We start from the raw sequence: 18,583 nt of genomic DNA, 5'->3' as shown, positions 1-18,583 counted from the left end.
ATTTAAATGCAATCACATCAGGTTCAGCTTGTTGAGAAATGTTCCCTGAATCAGTAATTTCTCCCTCAGACAAAACCTCCCTGGCCCCATCAGACTGAGTTAGGGGCCCTTCAGAAATATTAATATCAGCGTCGTCATGCTCTTCAGTATCTAAAACAGAGCAGTCGCGCTTACGCTGATAAGTGTTCATTTTGGCTAAAATGTTTTTGACAGAATTATCCATTACAGCCGTTAATTGTTGCATAGTAAGGAGTATTGGCGCGCTAGATGTACTAGGGGCCTCCTGAGTGGGCAAGACTCGTGTAGACGAAGGAGGGAATGATGCAGTACCATGCTTACTCCCCTCACTTGAGGAATCATCTTGGGCATCATTGTCATTGTCACATAAATCACATTTATTTAAATGAATAGGAATTCTGGCTTCCCCACATTCAGAACACAGTCTATCTGGTAGTTCAGACATGTTAAACAGGCATAAACTTGATAACAAGTACAAAAAACGTTTTAAAATAAAACCGTTACTGTCACTTTAAATTTTAAACTGAACACACTTTATTACTGCAAATGCGAAAAAACATGAAGGAATTGTTCAAAATTTACCAAATTTTCACCACAGTGTCTTAAAGCCTTAAAAGTATTGCACACCAAATTTGGAAGCTTTAACCCTTAAAATAACGGAACCGGAGCCGTTTTGAACTTTAACCCCTTTACAGTCCCTGGTATCTGCTTTGCTGAGACCCAACCAAGCCCCAAGGGGAATACGATACCAAATGACGCCTTCAGAAAGTCTTTTCTAAGTATCAGAGCTCCTCTCACATGCGACTGCATGCCATGCCTCTCAAAAACAAGTGCGCAACACCGGCGCGAAAATGAGGCTCTGCCTATGCTTTGGGAAAGCCCCTAAAGAATAAGGTGTCTAAAACAGTGCCTGCCGATATTATTATATCAAAATACCCAGATAAAATGATTCCTCAAGGCTAAATATGTGTTAATAATCAATCGATTTAGCCCAAAAAAAGTCTACAGTCTTAATAAGCCCTTTTTGAAGCCCTTATTTACAATCGTAATAAACATGGCTTACCGGATCCCAGAGGGAAAATGACAGCTTCCAGCATTACATCGTCTTGTTAGAATGTGTCATACCTCAAGCAGCAAGAGACTGCTCACTGTTCCCCCAACTGAAGTTAATTGCTCTCAACAGTCCTGTGTGGAACAGCCATGGATTTTAGTGACGGTTGCTAAAATCATTTTCCTCATACAAACAGAAATCTTCATCTCTTTTCTGTTTCTGAGTAAATAGTACATACCAGCACTATTTCAAAATAACAAACTCTTGATTGAATAATAAAAACTACAGTTAAACACTAAAAAACTCTAAGCCATCTCCGTGGAGATGTTGCCTGTACAACGGCAAAGAGAATGACTGGGGTAGGCGGAGCCTAGGAGGGATCATGTGACCAGCTTTGCTGGGCTCTTTGCCATTTCCTGTTGGGGAAGAGAATATCCCACAAGTAAGGATGACGCCGTGGACCGGACACACCTATGTTGGAGAAATGGCTAGTCATACCTTGAGCAGAAAAGTCTGCAAACTGTTCCCCCCAACTGAAGTTCTCTCAGCTCAACAGTCCTGTGTGGGAACAGCAATTGATTTTAGTTACTGCTGCTAAAATCATACTCCTCTTTTAAACAGAACTCTTCATCTCTTTCTGTTTCAGAGTAAATAGTACATACCAGCACTATTTTAAAATAACAAACTCTTGATAGAAGAATAAAAAACTACAACTAAACACCACATACTCTTCACCATCTGCGTGGAGATGCTACTTGTTCAGAGCGGCAAAGAGAATGACTGGGGGGGCGGAGCCTGGGAGGGACTATATGGACAGCTTTTGCTGTGCTCTTTGCCATTTCCTGTTGGGGAAGAGAATATTCCCACTAGTTATGGATGACGCCGTGGACCGGACACACCAATGTTGGAGAAATTTTAATTTAACCTGGGTGTCCCTATAAGTTTTAGAAATAGCCTAGGGAATCCTCAGAAGATTCTCTGTCACAAAGAATTTTAAGCCATTATTTGAAATGATCACTTCTAGAGTGTAAATCATTCCCTCTAGATTATCTGTCAGTAGCCTTTTATGTTTTGAAATTAGGGTATCTGATCTCAAGGAGGACCTATGTGTACTAGCATGGAAGAAGGAATCCAGTGATCTCCCATAGACTGCAGAGTTGTTAGTACAGTGGATTAGATAAGATAAAATAATTAGATACTGAAATCCACCTGTGAGAGAGGGTAACGTGTAGCTGATTAGCCTCAATGTTTGAACACCTAGATTCCTAAAACATCTGTAGGATAAGAAGCATGGGTAGTTAAGTAGGTGGAACATTAACATTTAAAGTTTAAATTGTTTTGCTGTCTGTTTTAAAGCAGCTTACAGTTTTATGTTTACTCTTAGCTCTAAATGTGTCTTTTAGGAAAATATAAAGAGATCATATATGCCATGTTAACGTGCAACATTTATGCACACAGAGCCAGATAAGTATTGCGCTAAATAAATATTTAGATTCCGCGCAAACAATGCTGGAAGTAAACTTAACGCAGGCGGAAACCTAACGTGCGCTATCTTAAGGACTTCTGAAGACATTAATGGAGCGCACTGGTAACAAAAAAACATATCCCATGCAGGCTAACCCAAAACCACAAAAGACCTATAGTGCTAAACCCCAAGGTAGTTATGAATATTTTACAATGTTCTTCACATAGAAGAAAATTTTCTTTTTGCGTTAACATATTTTAAATGATTCAAATTGAATAAAAATGATTTTACGTGTTTTATGGTATGTATTTATATATTTATACATATACACACACACACATATACATACATGCAAGACATAATCCTGACTTTATAAGGAAGAATTACTAGTAGCAGCAAGGGAGTCATATGCATGTTGATTTATTTTGGCGTCTTTGTTCATCTGTTTATTTTTGCCACTGAAGTTAAGTGGGCAATAAACTTTGTGATGTGTTTAAATTCAAGTTGTTGTCCTTATTAATGAGTTTTGCTGGGGGGTTTTCTTGGCTTTTTTTATAAATATGTGCTGGACTAAGTTTTCCCCTTATTGTCTTGCTCTTTTCTAATTATTAATAAACTGGGAACTTCCGTGCACCAGAGCATGTAAAAACACCCTAAAAATGTATATTCAAATGTGACTAGAGTGGTGAATTTTCTGCCTATGAATATCTATCCAGAGAAAACTGTGCCCCCAGGAACAGTGAACCTGATAGAATAATATGTGTAATAAAGTTAGGGAAAAAAGGGGATAGGAATATTCAAGAGGGCGCAACACTCAGAAAGTAGGACCCTAAATATGGGAGTCTGTTATAAGTAAGTTCAAAAAAACAGAATTTATGTTTACCTGATAAATTACTTTCTCCAACGGTGTGTCCGGTCCACGGCGTCATCCTTACTTGTGGGATATTCTCTTCCCCAACAGGAAATGGCAAAGAGCCCAGCAAAGCTGGTCACATGATCCCTCCTAGGCTCCGCCTACCCCAGTCATTCGACCGACGTTAAGGAGGAATAGTTGCATAGGAGAAACCATATGATACCGTGGTGACTGTAGTTAAAGAAAATAAATTATCAGACCTGATTAAAAAACCAGGGCGGGCCGTGGACCGGACACACCGTTGGAGAAAGTAATTTATCAGGTAAACATAAATTCTGTTTTCTCCAACATAGGTGTGTCCGGTCCACGGCGTCATCCTTACTTGTGGGAACCAATACCAAAGCTTTAGGACACGGATGAAGGGAGGGAGCAAATCAGGTCACCTAAATGGAAGGCACCACGGCTTGCAAAACCTTTCTCCCAAAAACAGCCTCAGAAGAAGCAAAAGTATCAAACTTGTAAAATTTGGTAAAAGTGTGCAGTGAAGACCAAGTCGCTGCCCTACATATCTGATCAACAGAAGCCTCGTTCTTGAAGGCCCATGTGGAAGCCACAGCCCTAGTGGAATGAGCTGTGATTCTTTCGGGAGGCTGCCGTCCGGCAGTCTCGTAAGCCAATCTGATGATGCTTTTAATCCAAAAAGAGAGAGAGGTAGAAGTTGCTTTTTGACCTCTCCTTTTACCGGAATAAACAACAAACAAGGAAGATGTTTGTCTAAAATCCTTTGTAGCATCTAAATAGAATTTTAGAGCGCGAACAACATCCAAATTGTGCAACAAACGTTCCTTCTTCGAAACTGGTTTCGGACACAGAGAAGGTACAATAATCTCCTGGTTAATGTTTTTGTTAGAAACAACTTTTGGAAGAAAACCAGGTTTAGTACGTAAAACCACCTTATCTGCATGGAACACCAGATAAGAAGGAGAACACTGCAGAGCAGATAATTCTGAAACTCTTCGAGCAGAAGAAATTGCAACCAAAAACAAAACTTTCCAAGATAATAACTTAATATCAACGGAATGTAAGGGTTCAAACGGAACCCCCTGAAGAACTGAAAGAACTAAGTTGAGACTCCAAGGAGGAGTCAAAGGTTTGTAAACAGGCTTGATTCTGACCAGAGCCTGAACAAAGGCTTGAACATCTGGCACAGCTGCCAGCTTTTTGTGAAGTAACACAGACAAGGCAGAAATCTGTCCCTTCAGGGAACTTGCAGATAATCCTTTTTCCAATCCCTCTTGAAGGAAGGATAGAATCTTAGGAATCTTAACCTTGTCCCAAGGGAATCCTTTAGATTCACACCAACAGATATATTTTTTCCAAATTTTGTGGTAAATCTTTCTAGTTACAGGCTTTCTGGCCTGAACAAGAGTATCGATAACAGAATCTGAGAACCCTCGCTTCGATAAGATCAAGCGTTCAATCTCCAAGCAGTCAGCTGGAGTGAGACCAGATTCGGATGTTCGAACGGACCCTGAACAAGAAGGTCTCGTCTCAAAGGTAGCTTCCATGGTGGAGCCGATGACATATTCACCAGATCTGCATACCAAGTCCTGCGTGGCCACGCAGGAGCTATCAAGATCACCGACGCCCTCTCCTGATTGATCCTGGCTACCAGCCTGGGGATGAGAGGAAACGGCGGGAACACATAAGCTAGTTTGAAGGTCCAAGGTGCTACTAGTGCATCCACTAGAGCCGCCTTGGGATCCCTGGATCTGGACCCGTAGCAAGGAACTTTGAAGTTCTGACGAGAGGCCATCAGATCCATGTCTGGAATGCCCCACAGTTGAGTGACTTGGGCAAAGATTTCCGGATGGAGTTCCCACTCCCCCGGATGCAATGTCTGACGACTCAGAAAATCCGCTTCCCAATTTTCCACTCCTGGGATGTGGATAGCAGACAGGTGGCAGGAGTGAGACTCCGCCCAAAGAATGATTTTGGTCACTTCTTCCATCGCTAGGGAACTCCTTGTTCCCCCCTGATGGTTGATGTACGCAACAGTTGTCATGTTGTCTGATTGAAACCGTATGAACTTGGCCCTCGCAAGCTGAGGCCAAGCCTTGAGAGCATTGAATATCGCTCTCAGTTCCAGAATATTTATCGGTAGAAGAGATTCTTCCCGAGACCAAAGACCCTGAGCTTTCAGGGATCCCCAGACCGCGCCCCAGCCCATCAGACTGGCGTCGGTCGTGACAATGACCCACTCTGGTCTGCGGAAGGTCATCCCTTGTGACAGGTTGTCCAGGGACAGCCACCAACGGAGTGAGTCTCTGGTCCTCTGATTTACTTGTATCTTCGGAGACAAGTCTGTATAATCCCCATTCCACTGACTGAGCATGCACAGTTGTAATGGTCTTAGATGAATGCGCGCAAAAGGAACTATGTCCATTGCCGCTACCATCAAACCTATCACTTCCATGCACTGCGCTATGGAAGGAAGAGGAACGGAATGAAGTATCCGACAAGAGTCTAGAAGTTTTGTTTTTCTGGCTTCTGTCAGAAAAATCCTCATTTCTAAGGAGTCTATTATTGTTCCCAAGAAGGGAACCCTTGTTGACGGAGATAGAGAACTCTTTTCCACGTTCACTTTCCATCCGTGAGATCTGAGAAAGGCCAGGACAATGTCCGTGTGAGCCTTTGCTTGAGGAAGGGACGACGCTTGAATCAGAATGTCGTCCAAGTAAGGTACTACGGCAATACCCCTTGGTCTTAGCACAGCTAGAAGGGACCCTAGTACCTTTGTGAAAATCCTTGGAGCAGTGGCTAATCCGAAAGGAAGCGCCACGAACTGGTAATGCTTGTCCAGGAATGCGAACCTTAGGAACCGATGATGTTCCTTGTGGATAGGAATATGTAGATACGCATCCTTTAAATCCACCGTGGTCATGAATTGACCTTCCTGGATGGAAGGAAGAATTGTTCGAATGGTTTCCATCTTGAACGATGGAACCTTGAGAAACTTGTTTAAGATCTTGAGATCTAAGATTGGTCTGAACGTTCCCTCTTTTTTGGGAACTATGAACAGATTGGAGTAGAACCCCATCCCTTGTTCTCCTAATGGAACAGGATGAATCACTCCCATTTTTAACAGGTCTTCTACACAATGTAAGAATGCCTGTCTTTTTATGTGGTCTGAAGACAACTGAGACCTGTGGAACCTCCCCCTTGGGGGAAGCCCCTTGAACTCCAGAAAATAACCTTGGGAGACTATTTCTAGCGCCCAAGGATCCAGAACATCTCTTGCCCAAGCCTGAGCGAAGAGAGAGAGTCTGCCCCCCACCAGATCCGGTCCCGGATCGGGGGCCAACATTTCATGCTGTCTTGGTAGCAGTGGCAGGTTTCTTGGCCTGCTTTCCCTTGTTCCAGCCTTGCATTGGTCTCCAAACTGGCTTGGCTTGAGAAGTATTACCCTCTTGCTTAGAGGACGTAGCACTTTGGGCTGGTCCGTTTCTACGAAAGGGACGAAAATTAGGTTTATTTTTGGCCTTGAAAGGCCGATCCTGAGGAAGGGCGTGGCCCTTACTCCCAGTGATATCAGAGATAATCTCTTTCAAGTCAGGGCCAAACAGCGTTTTCCCCTTGAAAGGAATGTTAAGTAGCTTGTTCTTGGAAGACGCGTCAGCTGACCAAGATTTCAACCAAAGCGCTCTGCGCGCCACAATAGCGAACCCAGAATTCTTAGCCGCTAACCTAGCCAATTGCAAAGTGGCGTCTAGGGTGAAAGAATTAGCCAATTTGAGAGCATTGATTCTGTCCATAATCTCCTCATAAGGGGGAGAATCACTATCGACCGCCTTTATCAGCTCATCGAACCAGAAACACGCGGCTGTAGCGACAGGGACAATGCATGAAATTGGTTGTAGAAGGTAACCCTGCTGAACAAACATCTTTTTAAGTAAACCTTCTAATTTTTTATCCATAGGATCTTTGAAAGCACAACTATCCTCTATGGGTATAGTGGTGCGTTTGTTTAAAGTGGAAACCGCTCCCTCGACCTTGGGGACTGTCTGCCATAAGTCCTTTCTGGGGTCGACCATAGGAAACAATTTTTTAAATATGGGGGGAGGGACGAAAGGAATACCGGGCCTTTCCCATTCTTTATTTACAATGTCCGCCACCCGCTTGGGTATAGGAAAAGCTTCTGGGAGCCCCGGGACCTCTAGGAACTTGTCCATTTTGCATAGTTTCTCTGGGATGACCAAATTGTCACAATCATCCAGAGTGGATAATACCTCCTTAAGCAGAGCGCGGAGATGTTCCAACTTAAATTTAAACGTAATCACATCAGGTTCAGCTTGTTGAGAAATGTTCCCTGAATCAGTAATTTCTCCCTCAGACAAAACCTCCCTGGCCCCATCAGACTGGTTTAGGGGCCCTTCAGAACCATTATTATCAGCGTCGTCATGCTCTTCAGTATCTAAAACAGAGCAGTCGCGCTTACGCTGATAAGTGTGCATTTTGGCTAAAATGTTTTTGACAGAATTATCCATTACAGCCGTTAATTGTTGCATAGTAAGGAGTATTGGCGCGCTAGATGTACTAGGGGCCTCCTGAGTGGGCAAGACTCGTGTAGACGAAGGAGGGAATGATGCAGTACCATGCTTACTCCCCTCGCTTGAGGAATCATCTTGGGCATCATTGTCATTGTCACATAAATCACATTTATTTAAATGAGAAGGAACTCTGGCTTCCCCACATTCAGAACACAGTCTCTATCTGGTAGTTCAGACATGTTAAACAGGCATAAACTTGACAACAAAGTACAAAAAACGTTTTAAAAGAAAACCGTTACTGTCACTTTAAATTTTAAACTGAACACACTTTATTACTGCAATTGCGAAAAAATATGAAGGAATTGTTCAAAATTCACCAAAATTTCACCACAGTGTCTTAAAGCCTTAAAAGAATTGCACACCAAATTTGGAAGCTTTAACCCTTAAAATAACGGAACCGGAGCCGTTTTTAACTTTAACCCCTTTACAGTCCCTGGTATCTGCTTTGCTGAGACCCAACCAAGCCCAAAGGGGAATACGATACCAAATGACGCCTTCAGAAAGTCTTTTCTATGTATCAGAGCTCCTCACACATGCGACTGCATGTCATGCCTCTCAAAAACAAGTGCGCAACACCGGCGCGAAAATGAGGCTCTGCCTATGATTTGGGAAAGCCCCTAAAGAATAAGGTGTCTAAAACAGTGCCTGCCGATATAAACTTATCAAAATACCCAGATTAAATGATTCCTCAAGGCTAAATATGTGTTAATAATGAATCGATTTAGCCCAGAAAAAGTCTACAGTCTTAATAAGCCCTTGTGAAGCCCTTATTTACTATCTTAATAAAACATGGCTTACCGGATCCCATAGGGAAAATGACAGCTTCCAGCATTACATCGTCTTGTTAGAATGTGTCATACCTCAAGCAGCAAGAGACTGCACACTGTTCCCCCAACTGAAGTTAATTCCTCTCAACAGTCCTGTGTGGAACAGCCATGGATTTTAGTAACGGTTGCTAAAATCATTTTCCTCATACAAACAGAAATCTTCATCTCTTTTCTGTTTCTGAGTAAATAGTACATACCAGCACTATTTTAAAATAACAAACTCTTGATTGAATAATAAAAACTACAGTTAAACACTAAAAAACTCTAAGCCATCTCCGTGGAGATGTTGCCTGTACAACGGCAAAGAGAATGACTGGGGTAGGCGGAGCCTAGGAGGGATCATGTGACCAGCTTTGCTGGGCTCTTTGCCATTTCCTGTTGGGGAAGAGAATATCCCACAAGTAAGGATGACGCCGTGGACCGGACACACCTATGTTGGAGAAACCAAGTTTACTGGAATAGAGCAACTGGTTAATGTATATGTCTGGGTTTCCAAATGATAGAAATGCTGTAGATCAGAAAAAAGGTGATTGTAGTTATTATTTAGTGTCACTATTAAAAGCTAATATTTAGTTGGATAACAAATGGTATCTAAAATCGATGTATACAATATACACAATTAACTTAGTTGGAATGCAGTTAACAATATTGTTGTTCTAGCCACATAACTAGTGTAGTACCCGCTGGATTGTGTGTGACAAATTAGGTGCACAAAGACATATATCAAAATGCAGCCACCTGTATCCAGGAGTGACCTAAATATTAGCAGAAGTCACTACGCTTGATACTTTAAATATTATGATAGCCTAAGCATACCATGCGTAGTAGTAATAATAATGATAGGAAAGTTTCAATATCAATTTAAATCACAACAAAAATAGCCCAATAAAGTTCAAAGTACAAGTCCAATATTGGTAGAAAGCTTCTATAGCTGTAGGTAGATGCAAGTAATGCAAAATGTTTAGGCAAATATAACAATGTATCCACGTTCCACAACGAGCCCGTTGGGAGTATACTTAGACTCCGTTACCTCAATCTAATGAGGTAAGTGCCGCGCAGTGCACAGGAAGTAAATGGGAGGGGAACAAAAAACAGTTTTTTGTTCCCCTCCCATTTACTTCCTGTGCAGCTGCTACTGGACACGGCCAGAGCACTGAGAGATATTAGCGCTGCGCAATCTGTTGGCACTCTACAAATAACCAATAATAATAATATTGGGTATTGATGTAACTGGAGTAAAAAAACATAATTTATGCTTACCTGATAAATTCCTTTCTTCTGTAGTGTGATCAGTCCACGGGTCATCATTACTTCTGGGATATTACTCGTCCCCAACAGGAAGTGCAAGAGGATTCACCCAGCAGAGCTGCATATAGCTCCTCCCCTCTACGTCACTCCCAGTCATTCGACCAAGGACCAACGAGAAAGGAAAAGCCAAGGGTGAAGTGGTGACTGGAGTATAAATTAAAAAATATTTACCTGCCTTAAAAACAGGGCGGGCCGTGGACTGATCACACTACAGAAGAAAGGAATTTATCAGGTAAGCATAAATTATGTTTTCTTCTGTTAAGTGTGATCAGTCCACGGGTCATCATTACTTCTGGGATACCAATACCAAAGCAAAAGTACACGGATGACGGGAGGGATAGGCAGGCTCTTTATACAGAAGGAACCACTGCCTGAAGAACCTTTCTCCCAAAAATAGCCTCCGATGAAGCAAAAGTGTCAAATTTGTAAAATTTGGAAAAAGTATGAAGCGAAGACCAAGTTGCAGCCTTGCAAATCTGTTCAACAGAGGCCTCATTCTTGAAGGCCCAAGTGGAAGCCACAGCTCTAGTAGAATGAGCTGTAATTCTTTCAGGAGGCTGCTGTCCAGCAGTCTCATAAGCTAAACGAATTATGCTGCGAAGCCAAAAAGAAAGAGGTAGCGGAAGCTTTTTGACCTCTCCTCTGCCCAGAGTAAATGACAAACAGAGAAGACGTTTGTCAAAATTCCTTAGTTGCCTGTAAGTAAAATTTTAGAGCATGGACTACATCCAGGTTGTGCAGTAGACGTTCCTTCTTTGAAGAAGGATTTGGGCATAAAGAAGGAACAACAATCTCTTGATTGATATTCCTGTTAGTAACTACCTTAGGTAAGAACCCAGGTTTAGTACGCAGGACTACCTTATCCGAATGAAAAATCAAATAAGGAGAATCACAATGTAAGGCTGATAATTCAGAGACTCTTCGAGCCGAGGAAATAGCCATTAAAAATAGAACTTTCCAAGATAACAACTTTATATCAATGGAATGAAGGGGTTCAAACGGAACGCCCTGTAAAACATTAAGAACAAGGTTTAAACTCCATGGTGGAGCAACAGTTTTAAACACAGGCTTAATTCTGGCCAAAGCCTGACAAAAAGCCTGGACGTCAGGAACTTCTGACAGACGTTTGTGTAACAGAATGGACAGAGCTGAGATCTGTCCCTTTAATGAACTAGCAGATAAACCCTTTTCTAAACCTTCTTGTAGAAAAGACAATATCCTAGGAATCCTAACCTTACTCCAAGAGTAACCTTTGGATTCACACCAATATAGGTATTTACGCCATATCTTATGGTAAATCTTTCTGGTAACAGGTTTCCTAGCCTGTATTAAGGTATCAATAACTGACTCAGAAAATCCACGTCTTGATAAAATCAAGCGTTCAATTTCCAAGCAGTCAGCTTCAGAGAAGTTAGATTTTGATGTTTGAAGGGACCCTGTATCAGAAGGTCCTGTTTCAGAGGTAGAGACCAAGGTGGACAGGATGACATGTCCACCAGGTCTGCATACCAAGTCCTGCGTGGCCACGCAGGTGCTATTAGAATCACTGATGCTCTCTCTTGTTTGATTCTGGCAATCAATCGAGGAAGCAACGGGAAGGGTGGAAACACGTAAGCCATCCTGAAGTCCCAAGGTGCTGTCAGAGCATCTATCAGGACTGCTCCTGGATCCCTGGATCTGGACCCGTAACGAGGAAGCTTGGCGTTCTGTCGAGACGCCATGAGATCTATCTCTGGTTTGCCCCAACGTCGAAGTATTTGGGCAAAGACCTCCGGATGAAGTTCCCACTCCCCCGGATGAAAAGTCTGACGACTTAAGAAATCCGCCTCCCAGTTCTCCACTCCCGGGATGTGGATTGCTGACAGGTGGCAAGAGTGAGACTCTGCCCAGCAAATTATCTTTGATACTTCCATCATAGCTAGGGAGCTTCTTGTCCCTCCCTGATGGTTGATGTAAGCTACAGTCGTGATGTTGTCCGACTGAAACCTGATGAACCCCCGAGTTGTCAACTGGGGCCAAGCCAGGAGGGCATTGAGAACTGCTCTCAATTCCAGAATGTTTATTGGCAGGAGACTCTCCTCCTGACTCCATTGTCCCTGAGCCTTCAGAGAATTCCAGACGGCACCCCAACCTAGAAGGCTGGCGTCTGTTGTTACAATTGACCAGTCTGGTCTGCTGAATGGCATCCCCCTGGACAGATGTGGTCGAGAAAGCCACCATAGAAGAGAATTTCTGGTCTCTTGATCCAGATTCAGAGAAGGGGATAAGTCTGAGTAATCCCCATTCCACTGACTTAGCATGCACAGTTGCAGTGGTCTGAGGTGTAAGCGTGCAAAGGGTACTATGTCCATTGCCGCTACCATTAAGCCGATTACCTCCATGCATTGAGCCACTGACGGGTGTTGAATGGAATGAAGGGTGCGGCAAGCACTTTGAAGTCTTGTTAGCCTGTCCTCTGTCAGGTAAATCTTCATTTCTACAGAATCTATAAGAGTCCCCAGGAAGGGAACTCTTGTGAGTGGAACGAGTGAACTTTTCTTTTCGTTCACCTTCCATCCATGTGACCTTAGAAATGCCAGCACTAACTCTGTATGAGACTTGGCAGTTTGAAAGCTTGAAGCTTGTATCAGAATGTCGTCTAGGTATGGAGCTACCGAGATTCCCTGCGGTCTTAGTACCGCCAGAAGAGCACCCAGAACCTTTGTGAAGATTCTTGGAGCTGTAGCCAATCCGAATGGAAGAGCCACAAACTGGTAATGCCTGTCTAGGAAGGCAAACCTTAGGTACCGATAATGATCTTTGTGAATCGGTATGTGAAGGTAAGCATCTTTTAAATCTACAGTGGTCATGTATTGACCCTCTTGGATCATAGGTAAAATTGTCCGAATAGTCTCCATCTTGAACGATGGAACTCTTAGGAATTTGTTTAGGATCTTTAAGTCCAGGATTGGTCTGAAAGTTCCCTCTTTTTTGGGAACCACAAACAGATTTGAGTAAAACCCCTGTCCCTGTTCCGATCGTGGAACTGGATGGATTACTCCCATTAACAAGAGCTCTTGTACGCAGCGTAGAAACGCCTCTTTCTTTGTCTGGATTGTTGACAATCTTGACAGATGAAATCTCTCTCTTGGAGGAGAGTATTTGAAGTCCAGAAGGTATCCCTGAGATATTATCTCTAGCGCCCAGGGATCCTGAACATCTCTTGCCCAAGCCTGGGCGAAGAGAGAAAGTCTGCCCCCCACTAGATCCGATCCCGGATCGGGGGCCCTCAATTCATGCTGTTTTAGGGGCAGCAGCAGGTTTCCTAGTCTGCTTGCCCTTGTTCCAGGACTGGTTAGGTTTCCAGCCTTGTCTGTAGCGAGCAACAGCTCCTTCCTGTTTTGGTGCAGAGGAAGTTGATGCTGCTCCTGCTTTGAAATTACGAAAGGAACGAAAATTAGACTGTCTAGTCTTGGCTTTGGCTTTGTCCTGAGGCAGGGCATGGCCTTTACCTCCTGTAATGTCAGCGATAATCTCTTTCAACCCGGGCCCGAATAAGGTCTGCCCTTTGAAAGGTATATTAAGCAATTTAGACTTAGAAGTAACATCAGCTGACCAGGATTTTAGCCACAGCGCCCTGCGTGCCTGAATGGCGAATCCTGAATTCTTCGCCGTAAGTTTAGTAAGATGTACTACGGCCTCCGAAATGAATGAATTAGCTAGTTTAAGGACTCTAAGCCTGTCCGTAATGTCGTCCAGAGTAGCTGAACCAATGTTCTCTTCCAGAGACTCAATCCAGAATGCCGCTGCAGCCGTGATCGGCGCAATGCATGCAAGGGGTTGCAATATAAAACCTTGTTGAACAAACATTTTCTTAAGGTAACCCTCTAACTTTTTATCCATTGGATCTGAAAAAGCACAGCTATCCTCCACCGGGATAGTGGTACGCTTAGCTAAGGTAGAAACTGCTCCCTCCACCTTAGGGACCGTTTGCCATAAGTCCCTTGTGGTGGCGTCTATTGGAAACATTTTTCTAAATATCGGAGGGGGTGAGAACGGCACACCGGGTCTATCTCACTCCTTAGTAACAATTTCAGTAAGTCTCTTAGGTATAGGAAAAACCTCAGTACTCGTCGGTACCGCAAAATATTTATCCAACCTACACATTTTCTCTGGTATTGCAACTGTGTTACAATCATTCAGAGCCGCTAACACCTCCCCTAGTAATACATGGAGGTTTTCCAGTTTAAATTTAAAATTTGAAATATCTGAATCCAGTCTGTTTGGATCAGAACCGTCACCCACAGAATGAAGTTCTCCGTCCTCATGTTCTGCCACCTGTGACGCAGTGTCTGACATGGCCCTAATATTATCAGCGCACTCTGTTCTCACCCCAGAGTGATCACGCTTACCTCTTAGTTCTGGTAATTTAGCCAAAACCTCAGTCATAACAGAAGCCATATCCTGTAATGTGATTTGTAATGGCCGCCCAGATGTACTCGGCGCTACAATATCACGCACCTCCCTCTGAGCGGGAGATGTAGGTACTGACACGTGAGGCGAGTTAGTCGGCATAACTCTCCCCTCGTTGTTTGGTGAAATTTGTTCAATTTGTACAGATTGACTTTTATTTAAAGTAGCATCAATACAGTTAGTACATAAATTTCTATTGGGCTCCACTTTGGCATTGCAACAAATGACACAGGTATCATCCTCTGAATCAGACATGTTTAACACACTAGCAAATAAACTTGCAACTTGGAAATACAATTCAATTAGAATAATATTAAAATGTACTGTGCCTTTAAGAAGCACAGAAGATCTATGACAGTTGAAAATTAATAAATTGAAACAGTTATAGCCTCAATCCTTGTAAACAACACAACTTTAGCAAAGGTTTAATCCCATTAGCAAAGATAACAAATTCTGAAAGCAGGAAACATATTACAGAATAAACGTTTTTTATCTCAGTCAAACTATAATTCTCACAGCTCTGCTGAGAGAAATTACCTCCCTCAAAATAAGTTTTGAAGACCCCTGAGCTCTGTAGAGATGAACCGGATCATGCAGGGAATACAATGAGTTGCTGACTGAAATATTTGATGCATAGTAAAAGCGCCAAAAAACGGCCCCTCCCCCTCACACACAGCAGTGAGGGAGAACAGAAACTGTCAGAAAAACAGATTAAGCAACTGCCAAGTGGAAAAATAGTGCCCAAACATTTATTCACACAGTACCTCAGCAAATGAAAACGATTTTACATTCCAGCAAAAACGTTAAACATAATCTCTAGTTATTAAACAGCTTTATGTATTTCTTACAGTGTAATTCTAGTGAAGTACCATTCCCCAGAATACTGAAGTGTAAAGTATACATACATGACATTATATCGGTATGGCAGGATTTTCTCATCAATTCCATTGTCAGAAAATAAAAACTGCTACATACCTCTATGCAGATTCATCTGCCCGCTGTCCCCTGATCTGAAGTTTACCTCACTCCTCAGATGGCCGAGAACAGCAATATGATCTTAACTACTCCGGCTAAAATCATAGCAAAACTCTGGTAGATTCTTCTTCAAACTCTGCCAGAGAGGTAATAACACACTCCGGTGCTATTTTAAAATAAACTTTTGATTGAAGATATAAAACTAAGTATAATCACCATAGTCCTCTCACACATCCTATCTAGTCGTTGGGTGCAAGAGAATGACTGGGAGTGACGTAGAGGGGAGGAGCTATATGCAGCTCTGCTGGGTGAATCCTCTTGCACTTCCTGTTGGGGACGAGTAATATCCCAGAAGTAATGATGACCCGTGGACTGATCACACTTAACAGAAGAAATGGAACCTTCTTCCTGAACACAGACATTGGAGCCTGTTATCAGCATGAACTCCTATGTGTTAGCCAAATTCGAGAGAGAGTGCTAAAGAGATCTCTGGATCGTAAGAGGACACCGCTCCACTATACCACAGATACCGGGAGGGAGAACTACCTATACACTGCGCGGCACTTACCTCATTAGATTGAGGTAACGGAGTGTAAGTATACTCCCAACGGGCTCGTTGTGGAACGTGGATACATTGTTATATTTGCCTAAACATTTTGCATTACTTGCATCTACCTACAGCTATAGAAGCTTTCTACCAATATTGGACTTGTACTTTGAACTTTATTGGCAATAAAATTACCTTTTTTTTCTATAACCAACTGGGAGTGTAATTTCTTCTACTGGCTGTGTTAACACGGCTTGGCCTGGAGGCCAAAAACTTTCAGAATGGGTGGTGATACCACAGGCTAAATAAACTATTTCAAATGCCAATATAAGGGTAATGGAAATACTTGTAAACACTTTGATACACTCCAGAAGGTAAATTGGATCATTGGGAACAAATTAAAGGGGAGAGCATTTTTGAGTAAACTGTCCCTTTAATGTCATGTCATATTGTTAAATATCTGGAAGCACTGATTAGCTTTGTATTTGAACACATAATGCACAGCAAACTGTCTTTGGCTTGCCCATTTTTTTTGTGCCACTAAAAGTTCTACCCCCATCAAACCTTGAGACTGAATGCAGTATCTGTAAAATAAATATTTGGAGAGGTAAAACTAATATAATATAAAGAGAAAACTCAGTCCCTTGAGAAAGAATAAGTAAACTGATGCTTATGTTCAGTCTATACAGGGTAGCTAATCAATATGATTATTAGCATGTTGAGGTTATGTGTACTTGTACCTTTCACAGATGATTACACATAATTACTCCGTAGGGGGTACCACTACCAACAGACCCACTGCTGGCATAAAAGGCAAAAGATACAAACCTCATGCTAAGAGACATAATCATAGGATATTATTATACTAGCATTTTACTGTTCCCTTTCAGATTTTAGTATTCTGTTCAGTTAGAAAACTGGCTGATAAGCCCTGGTAGCAGCAGCAAAATGAAATGTCTGTTCTGCAAGAATTAAGTTTTCATTTATATAACAATTAAAAGTACCAATATAATGGTTCGGCTGACATGTCAACCATAAGAAAATGTTCTATTTATTGTAAATCTTAACAGACAAAATAAATTATACCAAAGGGTTTAGTTTTATGTTAAAGCTTTTATATCTGTAACTGATTTTTGGCAAATACGATGGAAAACTATTATATGCTTATCTGCATGAATATCTATGGCAAAGTGGTAACCTTAAGGGACATTCCAGCCAAAATTGGAATGCACATGGGTGCCTAAAATGCTAACAATAACACAATAATAACTTTTACTAGAAGCATTTTTGAAAATGTATGTATATTGTAAATATGATTCTATTCAAAGATGTAATTCCTCTATGTCCTCTATGTGCATTTCAATTTTTATGTGACCCATTATATGAAATCCATAAATCTATTTTTATTAAAGACAACTAAAACAGATTATCTCAAAACCGTGTAGATATTGAAACAGATTTTTCTACAGATTTTCTTCTGTGTAGGTCCGCTTTCCAAATGTTAATTTATAAAATACAGATAACCGTGTTTTCCCATCAATACTGAACTTCTGAGCTGGCCAGATTATTGATTTATTCTATCAGAATCAATTTTGCTAAAAGAGTTCTTGAAAAGGTGTAAAACATTGAAAAATCTATTCCCAATAGGTGTGCTAACAAACTTAGAGACACAATGGATCGGCATTGGTAATAAAACCATCATTTAAAATATTTGAATGGAGTCCTCTGCCAGAACTGAATTCTTAAATGCAAATTATAAAGACAAGATTCAGTCTATACTAATAAGCAGAATGTTTATCTTTCTGATACCATTAGAAACTATACAGCATGACATGCAAAAATGCTATAAATGGATTCCCCATGATCCTCAGTCATGTTATTTTTCCTCTTTGAAATTAAAGTGCAACATTTGTCCACCAATCCCCTGGACTACAGAGAGCTTCTCCTTGTGGATCCACAGTAAGTTGCTGCAGCGGAGGTAGGCTCAGGGGACAAAGGTGCTGAGAGGTGAGTGCCTGCACCTTCATAGCGCCCTGGCTATTAGTGAACATGTGACACTATTATTCTGGGGACATATTTATACACTATACACCTTATACTAGCAGTTTATAGCACTTTTGGGCTCTTTTAAAAAATGTTTTTTGAGGTTACTGTCTCTATAAATTTAGCGTGGTCGGCTAAGCTCACTCAGAAATTGCTTCTGAGCTGTACACACCTGCACTAAATTGCTACTTGTTACCTTCAGGTTTTTGGCTTTAGCACTCACTGGTAGTGCAGGTATGCTAAGAGTTAACTGTTTTAGAAAGTTTTTTAGTGCTCCTTTTTCTATAATATAATCCTTTCTTGTCCCTGTATTAAATAAAATTAAGGACTGGTAAGGCTAGAGAGGCTGAAGACGCTCTAGGGAGCCGGAAAAAAAACATAGCGCACTTGCGCGTCACTCGTTATCTAGGAATCAGCGTGTAGGAAGGTTCTCA

At 41.9% G+C, this 18,583-nt stretch overlaps 1 protein-coding gene across 1 annotated transcript in view; it reads right to left on the bottom strand.

The window, feature by feature from the left end:
• The window catches only part of SMARCA2 (SWI/SNF related, matrix associated, actin dependent regulator of chromatin, subfamily a, member 2), a 1,314,671-nt gene that overhangs the window by 912,338 nt on the left and 383,750 nt on the right, over positions 1 to 18,583 (bottom strand). The window lies entirely within an intron of this gene.

The sequence above is a fragment of the Bombina bombina genome, chromosome 2, assembly GCF_027579735.1.
Source record: "Bombina bombina isolate aBomBom1 chromosome 2, aBomBom1.pri, whole genome shotgun sequence".
In the NCBI taxonomy this organism is placed as follows: domain Eukaryota; kingdom Metazoa; phylum Chordata; class Amphibia; order Anura; family Bombinatoridae; genus Bombina; species Bombina bombina.
This window is presented reverse-complemented; position numbering and strand designations above follow the sequence as displayed.